The sequence below is a fragment of the Camelus dromedarius genome, chromosome 18, assembly GCF_036321535.1.
Source record: "Camelus dromedarius isolate mCamDro1 chromosome 18, mCamDro1.pat, whole genome shotgun sequence".
Taxonomy (NCBI): domain Eukaryota; kingdom Metazoa; phylum Chordata; class Mammalia; order Artiodactyla; family Camelidae; genus Camelus; species Camelus dromedarius.
Window position 1 is genome coordinate 32692184 of NC_087453.1, and position 12278 is coordinate 32704461.

At 40.1% G+C, this 12278-nt stretch overlaps 1 pseudogene; it reads right to left on the reverse strand.

Moving 5' to 3' along the window:
* Positions 1-12278, reverse strand: part of LOC135323385 (trafficking protein particle complex subunit 9-like) — a 58744-nt pseudogene that overhangs the window by 11951 nt on the left and 34515 nt on the right.

Genomic DNA, 12278 nt, shown 5'->3' on the forward strand with positions numbered 1-12278 from the left:
GAGCCCCTGGCTAGGGGGACCCTCACCAACACTCACAGGGCATCAGACATGTTGCAGGGTCGGCCACCCCCAACAAGAGTTTGCTGTGACCCCAAGGCCCGCACAGCATCCCTGCTCATAAAAATATAGTTGGCCCACTTATCAGTTATTAAGAAGCAAAAAATACAAAATTGCTCATGTTTCTTACTAAAATTATTTATGAGGCGGAAAAAGAAATTGTAATAGAAAAGAACAAATTTGACCCCATGTTAGATCTATTCCTTTGGCTCTAAATCTGTGCCCTGTTTTCTAGGCTCAGACTTGCTAGCTTTGCACGATTTGTAAAAGAAAGTTGCCTTTAGCCTGAAATCTACAGAAGAGCCTATTCTCTGGGCCCTGATCTTTAAGGATGTTAGCTCTTCTGCACTTATGTAGAGATGACAAGTTGCAAAATAGAGAATAACCTTTGTTTTGTTGGAGGTTTTACAGGGGCACCATGATTTGACCCACATGGACAGCTGCAAGAACAGAGGGTTCCAAGGACAAACAATTCATACAGCAAGAAGTTTGCAACAACCAACCACACCACCGCCCCTTTTTAGTATAAAAGGAGACTGAATTCTGACTTGGGGAACAGGTTTCTTCAGGACATCAGTCTGCCATCTTCTGGGTCTACCAGCTTTGCAAATAAAGTCACTATCCTTGCTCCAACACCTCATCTCCCGATTTATTGGCCTGCCATGAGGCGAGCAGAACGAATTTGGACTCGGTAACAAAATGACTGCATTGGAGGTAGTATGTCTCCACTGTTTCCAATATGTAACATGCACATCATTTATGATCTAGTGCAAATAATTCATCAAAGACAACCACAAAAAGAAACTATACTCACCTAGCTATCAACAACCTGTCAATTTTATATGCTGTTTAACAACACAACTGAAAAACCTACATAGGGAGTTGATTCCATGGAAATAAAATTATTTCTACTCCTTCAAAACTTTTTCTTTTCTTTTCTATTTTATTTCATTTTGTTTATTGAAAGGAAAATAAAAGTCAAATCATTTTATTTCAAGTATTTTGTTATAGCTACATATTTTAAATACTACAAAGGGATTAAAATTGCAATAAAAATTGTTCATATATTACTACAAAGATATATACACAATCAATGGGGATTAGGAAAGGAATGGACATTTACTAAAAATCCACTGCACATCCAGTCTTTTACCAGCATATTCTGGAATATAAGCTCTATGATCAAGGGGGCCCCACCCCCATTCTCACTGCCAAGTCCCTTAGTAATCAACTACCAAGGCACCAGCATAGAACCATGCAATCAGTATTTTAGGAATAAATGAGGGAACTAGCTCATTCAATTCTAAAACAAAAACCATAAAATAAATACTGAAATAATTTACAGATAAAGAAGATTGGACCCCAAAAAAGTAAAGTTTCTTCCCCAATGTCACAAAGCTAATAACTGGTAAAGGCAAGATTTGAACTCATCTGCCTGATTCTAAAACCTAAGGTGGAAATCCCATTCGACTGTGGAGGGTCCAGCAACACAGCCTATCACCCTATCTTTGTTCAGATCTAGCCTTAGACAGCCTGAGACAGCACCCCATTCCTATAGAACTTGAGGGCAAATGATAACAATAAGGATTTTATATCCAGTAGTTTCTTAGATCTCATTTATATAAAGTGTCAGCAGAAAAACTCTGGGAAATATGAGTGGGTCCAGAGCTTTTTGCTGATTAGAAACTCAATCTATCAGGACAGAGTGACCTTCCCATGAGAGGCCACATGGACATAAACTAAAGTGAGCAATGAAAACTAGCAAGACCCTGAAATTCAAGTAAGAAGGATCCCTGCCATCCCCCACCCAGTTGTCTCTTCATCTGCATGGACACGAAGACAGAAGACCCAGGTTCTTGTCCACGTTACACTATCATGGATTCTCACCCATAAAAAGTTACGACTCTATGCTGTCTTAAGTCCTTTCCAACTCAAATATGATGACACCAATATCTTAGCAGAATATCTATGTCTCCACTTCCTCTCTTCTAATAGGAGAATATTTCTATGGACACAAAGCAGAAATCCAACTAAAAAAACCATGCACGAAGCCAGGCGAAATTCTGCTTAAGAGACATTGCTCTCACTCTCAGTGAATAAAAACTCAGAAAAAGTGGTCCTTCTCCCTCAGCAAGTGGGAGGTAGCCTGATTGTGTGTGTGTATCTGTGTGTGTGTGTGTGTGTAAATCAAATACATTCAAGTCTGGGATGTGTACATATTTTTTTATGTCACTGTCATTTCATGGGGATGAGCCAACGTTTAAAGTAATTTGAATCTAGTGTTCTGAGAGAGTCTCAGACTCTTTTGGTGGAGGAGGTGAAAGGGGAACGTAAAGGAGGAAAGAGGTAAATGAAGCAAAGGAGTAAGAATAATGCTAGGGAAAGGCAAGACATTAATTTTGTTCCTACTTGCAGCACATACAAATTAGGGACTGGCTTTCCCCCGATGTCTTGTCGAGCACTGAGTTGCAGAAGAGGCAACAGCCCATTTCTCACTGAGCTTTTGACTGTATGTGGCATTTTATGTACAAGTCATTTACCCTGATCAAACACTCTAGCAGCAGGCTGTAATTCTCCTGTTTTGAGAGACAAGAAAACAGGAGTTCAAAGAGGGTGTATAACTTGATAAAAGTCAGAGGACCAGTAAACAAAAAAGGATGAATTCAAACTCAGATCTGAATGCAGAGTCTGATCTTCCCACTCCCAGGACTGGAAAATCCTTAACACACAGGCTCCCCAGCTCCCCTGCAGTGTTCCTGGCACCAAGCATTTCCCATGGCGATGGTCTCCAGTTCTCACAGACACAGCGCTCTGTGCAGCCAATGACCTTCATTGGACCTTGATCATCTACCTGCCACGCCCACCAGGCTTCACCATAAAGGCAGGAAAGCTGGCTTTCAAGTGCATACAAAGCCACCCCTGCTCTAACCTGGCCTCTTCTGGGGCTTCTCTAGCCTAAAGGCAGCCATGAAACTGCTCACAGTTTGTACATGAGCCACACTACCTCTCTCCATCTGTCTCCCCACCTATACTACTTAACTATGACCATTTTGATAATCTTGGAAACAAATTTTTAAAAACAGAAAAGAAAGGATCCTGGAACAAGTACTTAATACTTACGATTTTAAGTGACAAGTTACAAAGTGAGTATTTACAAGCCGAATCTGCCTTTCTAGATGTCAGTTTTAAGCAATTAAAAAGTAGCAAAAAATTCTCACTTACAAAATTAACAAAAACATAAACAATAATCTGAAATAAATTCAAAAATAATGCCCATGTTCTAAATGGAGAAACTACAGGACTGTACTGAGGGGTAAAGTAAGAGGTGTGAATGTAGAGACATCAACATATTGCACGGAGGAAAGCAGTTTTATATGATGTAAGTTCTCCTAAGAATAATTCAAAACTTACTAAAACATTCCATGAAAATGTCAATGTGATTTTTTTTAACTTGAACAAAATATTTTAGAATTCTTCAGGAATAATAAAGTCATAATACTAGCCAAGAAAATTTGGGATGGAAGAAAAGAATCAAAAAAAAAATCAGACTGCCAGTTATTAAATAAACTTTTACAATATGTAAGATATGTTGCTGGAGTAAGAAAGGGAGATTGACAGAAGGGAACCATGAGCTCAAAAAGAGACTCTAGTGTATGTAAGTATTTTGTACAGGTGGGATTTCAACTCAAAGAGAAAAGTATGACTTCAATAATTGTCCTGGGAAAATCAGAGAATCACCTGGAAAGAATAAATTCTATTCCTGTCATAATGACCACAAGATAAATTAGACAGTGATGTAAATATTAAAAAGTACTAATAACAGCAAATACAACTCTTTGCTCATATTAAGTCAACTTACCCTCACTATAACAAGTACTATTATCATCTCCATCTTAGAGATTAAAAAAACCTACAGAAGAGAATTATTCCATTATAAGAAAGTATTTCTAAGAATAATGCCAAAGATAAAACCCATAAGGAAGACATTTACTATCTTAAGAATATTTTGGGCCACAACAAAAATAAAAAACCTACTGAACAAAATGAAAGGCAAGAAATGACAAGAAAAAGCTCTGTGATACATGGTGATTAAGACAAGAAGTTAATGTTCATAACATACAAAGAGCTGTCACAAAGCAACCAGAAGCTGCCTCACTTAAATGTGTGCAAAGGACAAAAGGGATCATTCATTTTTAAGAAGTCAAATGGCTAATGAGTGAAAAATGCTCAATACCTCACTGGTCATCAAATGCAAACTAAAACAATGAAAAAGCACTTTTGCTCATCATATTGGCAAATATTTTTAAACGATATTCTAGCTAGTGTCCATCTGTGGGAGAACAAACTGTGAGCGACCTTTTCAGAGGACGACATGTCAATGGATATGTAAACTCTGAAAAACGTGTGTACACACTGACTCAACTCCACTTCTAGGAATCGTTTCCTTTAGAAAAAAAAAATCAGTCCAAAAAGATGTACCCATCAGGGCATTCACACAGCACTGTTTACAATGGTGGGAAGAAAAACTGAAGTGAAATCATATCCAGCGATAGAGAATTGGTTACATAAGTAATTCTGCATCTTCTCATTCCACACTGGAGAAGGAATTTCTAGAGTCACTTTAAAGGAACCTGTGATGAATGTAAATGTCACATCCAGGGACTAATATTCCAGAAGTCTTAACTAAAGGAACACTCATACAAGATCACAGGAATGTCTGTACAAGTAGGATGCCAGTCAAACTTCCTTTCTGACAGTGGAAAATGGAGAAAACCTAAGTGTCCACCATCAAGAAAATGATGCGGTAAATCACAGCGAGCTGCAGGCTCTGAGGGAGCTGGCGTTTTGCCGTGGTCCAGGGCCTTGTCCACAGCACTCTCCCATCAAAGGTGTCCGTGGACAAGAGACCACACCCGCACATCAGGAGACCCCTCCACTCTATCTGAAAGGACCGGGTGAGTCTGGAGTGGGAGGACGTCTATGATATTCCCCTGAGTGAATAAAGCGAGCTGCATAAAAACATACAGTATCGTCTCATTTTTCAATAAAGCATATGTACACACACGTATACATAGATTTCTCATATATGTGTATATATATGTCTGTCATGGGCATAAAGGTCATGAAATATATACACCAAATTTTCAACAGCTTTTACTCTCATGAAATAAGGGGAAGGGAGGTAGGGGCCTTCCTGTACCACCACAGTTCTATTTTCAGTATTTCAGTTAAGTATACTTGGAATTTAAAAGTTTATTTAAGTCTGAAGTAAAATGGACGATGCCTCCACAAGACAGAATGCTATACTGCTCATTAAAAATCATGCCAGGGGAGACTGAATATTGTAGAAAAACATGTAATAAGCCGAATGGAAAATGGAGGTCTCCACACAGTAAACAGGCACAGAGTGCTCTCTGCTTTTTATGACAGAGGTGATACAACTGACGAAAACAACAGAAAAAAGATGTTACATTGTTAATTATTATCTCTGAGTAGCGGGACCAGGATAGCCTCTTTTGCCCCTTTTTTCAGAGTTATTATATTAAGTACACATTATTTTTCATCTGATAAAAGCATTTTTAGGTGTGTAGTACCACGCATTGGAGGATAATACATGAATACTTACAGAAACAAATAACTAGGAGACACCGCAGCAGCGTCACACAATGTAGAACGGGCGATCCTGAATAACACCGCGCAGTTGCATAAGGACCCACAAAGTGAGAGCACCTGCTGTAACAGGGCGTGGCCCCCTTCTATTTGTCAGTTGTGTCTTCAGGGCTGAGGGAGTTCTGAGCGCGGCCAGTGTCAGTGCTTCTGTCTGGGTGGATGCCACTGGAGGTGAGGGCGCCTGCAAGCCGAGAGGAAGAACAGAAATCATCCTCTGCCTTTTCTGTCTTGTTTCTTTGTTACTTTAAAAGAGAGGCATAAATAAGGTAAACTGTGTATCTTCCCTACTGAAATTTCAGTAATGAAACCGTTGTTAAAGCCCTCACAGCTTATATTCTGCCTATAACTGTATTTTCAACAAAGCATCATATTTATTAAATGTTAATTAACTCAGTTAATTAACTCCCTGTTGAAACCTTCTATCAAAGAACATTAAATGCCCTACGGAAAAACACCACGCCTGCAGTGACTAGCTCAGGTGTCTTGAAGGCAGTGCAGTCACCCCCACCGTCCCGTGGCCCTGAGCTCCTGATGCTGGTAAGAGACCTTGCTGCCACCTCAGATGGAGAGAAACTCTGAAAGCATTTTCTGAAATCTACAGCACTGACAAACATAACTGACAAATCCCAGGCTCCTTTGAGGCTGTCATTTTCTGTTTCTGGCCAATCCCCGCCAATGAGCAGAACCACCCCATTCCCGAGCCATGGGACTCACGTGGGAAGGAGTTTTGGAGAAATTTCCAGGTATAGAATGTAACCAACTATAAGTAGAACTGTGACAAAAGAAAAGATGAAATACTCTGATTTTGGAAGACACTCAAAATATTCTCCTAAGCCTTAGTAGCTGGAAAGGCTGGGCTTCTCCTAAGCCACTTATTTATTTCACAGCCAGTGAGCATCTCCCACAAAACCTGTTTCCCTGTGTCTGCTGGGAGCCTCAGGCACACTCTTGCTGTCAATCTTATAAGTCACAGGGCAGAGGCGTGTGTCTCACGCCTGCAACCCTCACACAGGCTTGCCTCCTGGCCTCACTGTCCGAACTTGGCCCCATTCTCTCACCTGTTTATTTGGTATCTGTTCTTCTGTAAGCTGCCCAACATGCTTTTTGGAACAAGTCAGAAGAATGAGTGGGTAGATAAATGGACAGATAAACAGGTGAGAGATGGGCAGACAGACTGAGAGACTCCAAGAAAATGGGAACAAAGAAAATTTCCTATGCAAAACCCTCTTCTAGTCAGGGAAGAAAACCACCACAGAGAAGTGTGAAGAGGCAGGTAGCTTAGGACTGTTTCCTGGATTCCATGAAAAATCACACCAAGAGATGAGAGGGTAGAACTATAAATAATAAAAGAAAAAAGCATGCATGCTTGAAAAATATATCTACAATATGTACTTTCTAAAGAATAGATTCAAATCACCAGGGCTCAATAACATAATCCTTGGGTATTTACAGAAGTGAGAATCCCATCTCCAAACCACAAGGCAGCCATTTGGAGCACTGAGAGACTACACCGGGCGGTCATAAAGCCATCACCGCAAAAGCTATGCTATCCTGCACTTACGAGGAACGAGCAGCTGTGCTCGGGCTGCCCATGCGCGTCATTTACACCCCACAGCACCTCTACGGGGGGGACGCCTAACAAGCCCCGTCTCTGCAGGACAGAAAACAAGTCCTGGAGAGGCTAAGCCGACCTACCAGTTCTCCATCTCACAGGACTTGTCACTCCAGAGCAGGACTCGAACTCGGACCCACGTTTCTAACCACGGTATTACCATGATTTGTGTGCTTTTTGTGTGTATAATACATTTGTTTCTGGCATGAAAGGATATTTAATAAATGATCGGTTCTCTTGTCTATCTCATTATCTCACAATCAATCTTTATACTGTTGAATTGTACTCTTTTCCCCTGGAGAAAGGAACGGAAAGAGCGGGGGTCAGAATGAGGTGGGGCTCCATTTTTATCTGATACCTCACCTCTACCAAGTCCCCAAACAGGGAGAAGGAGAAAATGTTCTCTTCATCTTTTAAAGAGAGGGCTCCACTGATGGTGACTTACTCAACTCCAAAACCAAGGCTGGGGGAAGGGCACATGCAGCAACCAGAGCAGTATCACCTATAGGAAGGCGAAAAGAGCTCACGGGAGGGCTCAGGGTGTCAGCCTGATTTAATCTCATTCGATAAAAGAATACCACACTCTAAAAACACAAGCATGCAATGGATTTGCTCTTTCTTGACATCTAGCAAGTTTCCACAGCCCCCATGTAACATTATCGTGAACCAGTGAAAGGAAGAGTGTACAGACAGGGAAAATCAATGCCACAAGCAGGCTGAAACAAAGGCTGGAGTTTAAGAAGGGAAAGGGCATAGTTAAGAAGTGGGGAAAGGCTGGCAAAATCAATCATCACAAGGACTCTCAAGCATCATCCAACAATCATATAATCATTCATTCGAGAGAGTTACTGAGGTCCTATTTTGTGCAAGATTGTACAGAGGGCGAAGCAAGAGCACAGTGACCATGATGGCAGCAAGTGGCGGGGCTCAAACACTTCTGATCCCGGTACCTTGCACACTTGTCCTCAGTATAAAGGCAAAGGAAAAAAAAAGTAAAAAAATACTCTGTAAACTCAAGGCATTGTTGAAAAAATTTATAGAAGACCTAAATACCTGGACAGACACACCACGCACACTCCTGGGTGAGAAGACAGCGCTCTTGGAATGTCAGTGCTCCCCAGAGCGATCCGTATATTCCACTAGGTCTCGATCACAATCCCAGCGGGCTTCCCTGCAGAAACTGACTAGCTGCTGCTACAATTCATATGGGAATTCGAGGGTCTCAGTAACCAAAACGTACTTGAAAAAGAAGAACAACGTGAGAGGACTTGTAATTCTCAGTTTCAAACCTTACAACTGTATCTACAGGTGAGATTAGAGGCCATTTTTAAGTTATTACTGTGTTTATCCTTATTTTCTAAATTCTCTACAATGAATATAACTGTTACAATAAGAAAAATAAAAAGTAAGGTATCTTTTAAAACATGCACACAGATTCATTCATTGGGAAAAATATATTTTAACTATAAAGAGGTAAACAAATATCTAGTGAAAAAGAACTACTTAAAAACAAGTGTGCATTTACATTTTTCATAAGTTGAAAACTGAAAAGCATGAACACATCAAGTTTCTAGGGAGACTGATGCAATTTATTAATAGTAATTTTCAAAAATTCTAATTTAACAATGAAAACTCAAGAAAGGGAAAATCGTCATTGACAGCCAACTGCAAACACATGGAGAGCAAAGGCCTAGAAATCACAGTTCCTTTAACTCTGCTACTAACTCAATAGGAGAGGAAATTCCTCACTGAGGGGACAGTGGAATCCCATGCATAAGACAGCATACACAGTACAAACTGCACTAGACACGGAGGTGATTTTCTTAGAATTCTAAAGTTACCACATTGCTGTAAAACTATAAAAACACTGACAGACAGATTAAAAAACACAGTCATATATATTATATATAAATATATGAAGTCTGCTCCCATGTTGCATAGAAATACAAACAAATTTTTTCATTTATGGGCACTGATTACTTTATCCCAGGTAGAATATTTCAACTAAAACAAATAATCAATAATACACTCCTCTTGTCAAATCTAGTTGATAAGTTTCTCTGCTATGTAACCATAATGTGTCTAAGATAGATCTAAAATTAGTGAAAAAAATCTTTGTATGGTTTGTTGAACTCTTCTCAAAATTCTAAGCTTAAGTTTAAAATAGATCTGAGCAGTATTTCTATATTATCTTTTCCCTCGTGAAATGAACAACACAGTCTGTTGTCAAAATTCTGTCCTTACAATGATTCACGAGCACCGTATCCTAACAAACTGCTGGACAGCAAGGTACTATCCAGACACTGTGACCAAACAAATGAAACACAAGGAAGACAGTGACCCTATTCTGGAGGGCTTATAATCTGTGTCAACTCCGGGGTTTTTATTTGATTGGTTTGATTGGTTAGCAAAATAAAATTAATCAAGTACTTTCTTCTTTGAGCATTCTGTAAGTAATGACTCTGTTTTTAGTGTCATGAGCAGGAAAGACTTAAGCATGACTTGATTAGGTCAACTAGCAACAATCATCACTGGAGAGTGAGTAATAAAGAAGTTAACTGATAGCAATGCTTCTGCCTACATGAGACCTAAAATAAACCTACACTGACCTCTGCAAGGAAAATGAGGAGATGAGGTCCCCAATGAGAAAAAAAAAAAAAAAAACTAACAAGGAATCTAAAAAGGAAAGACTTTTTCATTAACTATTCCAGAAAGGAGTGAAGCATGGTGGGGAAGACCACAGACGCTGGGGACAAACATGAGGGTCTGAACTCCCACAGCACTGGGTAGCTGTGACACTGATAAGTCAGTGAAATTTTCTGGATCTCAGTCTCCTATCCATAGACTGGGGACAACAACAGCACCCGTCTCCTAGAACAGTCCTAAGAATTAAGTTATTTTATTTATAAAAGTTTAAATAAAATACCTCAGATTTTAAATATTACCCCAAAAGCACAAGGAACAAAGAAAACAGAAATAAATTGGAGTTCATCAAAATTTAAAACTTTGCTTCAAAGGACACCATCCATAAAGTGAAAAAAACAACACACAGAAGAAAAATTTTTTCAAATCATTTATCTGATTAGGAATTTGTATCTCCAAATTAAAAGAAAAATTCCTACAACTCAACAATAAAAAGGCAAGTCAATTAAAAAATGAATAAAGGATCTGAAAAGATATTTTTCAGGGAAAATATACAAATGGCCAATAAGCACAGTGAAACGATGTTCAATATCATTAGCTGTAAGGGAAATCAAGTCAAAACCACTAGGAGAAACCGCTTCACACTCACTACAATAGGTTATAATCAAAAAAAGAGTAACAAGCACTAATGAGGACACAGAGGAAGAAGAGCACGCAGCCCTTGCTGGTGAGGATGTAACATAGCGTTGCCAATTTGGAAAACAACCTGGCAGGTCCTCAGAGAGTTGAACACTTGGTTTCTGAATGACACAGAAATTCTGCTTACTGGGCACACACGTAAGAGAACTGAAAACAAATGTCCACATTAAAACTCCTACAGGAATGTTCACGGCACCATTACTCATCACAGCCAAAAAGCAGAAAGAACCCAAATGTGAAATGTTAAAGAAACGACAGGCCAGTCAAGAAACAAGCACCACTCGGAGGGTTGGAGTACTCAGATGTATTACGCCGGCGTGCTCAGAGGGGCTTCTGCTCCGAAGCTCTGAGCACCTTCAACACAAGTGCATGAGGTTTTATACAGTAAAGTACAAGCTCGGGGTATTCGGCCAATAGGCATGGAACAGCTTTAGCAGCATTATCATCACAAAGGTGGAGGCAGGGAGGCAGCAAACCAACATTCCAAAGCCAGATATGTATCTTTGAAAACCCAGCTGGATAGCAAAAATCATGGACAGCTAACCAACACTAATTAACCTAGATTTACAAGTTAGTCTAGCAGAACTCATATCAGTATTCCAATACTTAGATTTGTGAGTTATATTGTTAGCCCAGCCCAGCCTCTCCTTCACATTCCTAGACCTGTGAGTTATCTTGTTAGACCAGCCCAGCTTTTCCTTCACACTATCACCTGATGAATGGGTAAACAGAAGGGCCCAGCCATGCAGTGGAATATTATTCAGCAATAGCAAAGCATACAGTACTTTCCCAGGCCACAACGTGGACAAACACTGAAAATGTTACTCCGTGTGAAAGAAATCAGTCACAATAGATGGTTACATTTACATGTAATGTCCAGCACAGGCAAATCCACAGAGAGAGATGAGTGGCTCCCTGGGGCTGGGGGAGGATGGGGAAGATGGGAATGACTGCTTATGGGTACGGGGCTTCCTGTTGCCGGGATGAAAATGTTCTAAGATTGACTGGGATGCACAATTCTCGGCATAGAGTAAAAACCGCTGTACATTTTAATGGGTGAATTGCATTAAAACTGTTAAGAACAAAAGCACCTCGGGCCAATACCTTCCCATAGTAAATGCAAATTGCTAACTTTTATTACAGGAAGAAGAAACTGCCCTCAGCACAAAAGCAGGAGATCAGCAAATATGAGTTAACTGAAATTGGACAAGAGCATTTCACTTGAAACACTTGCTGAGTGTACACGAAATGTTCAGAAATGACAAGGAAAATCAGTGTGACATCAAGAAGAAACATTCTGCTTCAAATGTAGATCAAGGATTCGGCAAGTCCCGCTGCTAAAAATGACCAGATAAGAAACCTGGTTCTTAAAACAAGCACCAGAGCCAACAAAGAAATGGTGGTGAGGAAAGCAGGCGGCCGAAAATCTGGAACACTTTGCAACAAATAATTTCTCCACTGAAAATTAAAAATAAGATGAAAGTGATGCAATGCTGTGTTGACCTCACGTGAATGGGCTTCTTCTGGTGCTCGACAGTTCTGTAACCCTGAATGAGAGACTCAGAAGAATCAGCATGGCTCCTGGGAGTCCCCAGGT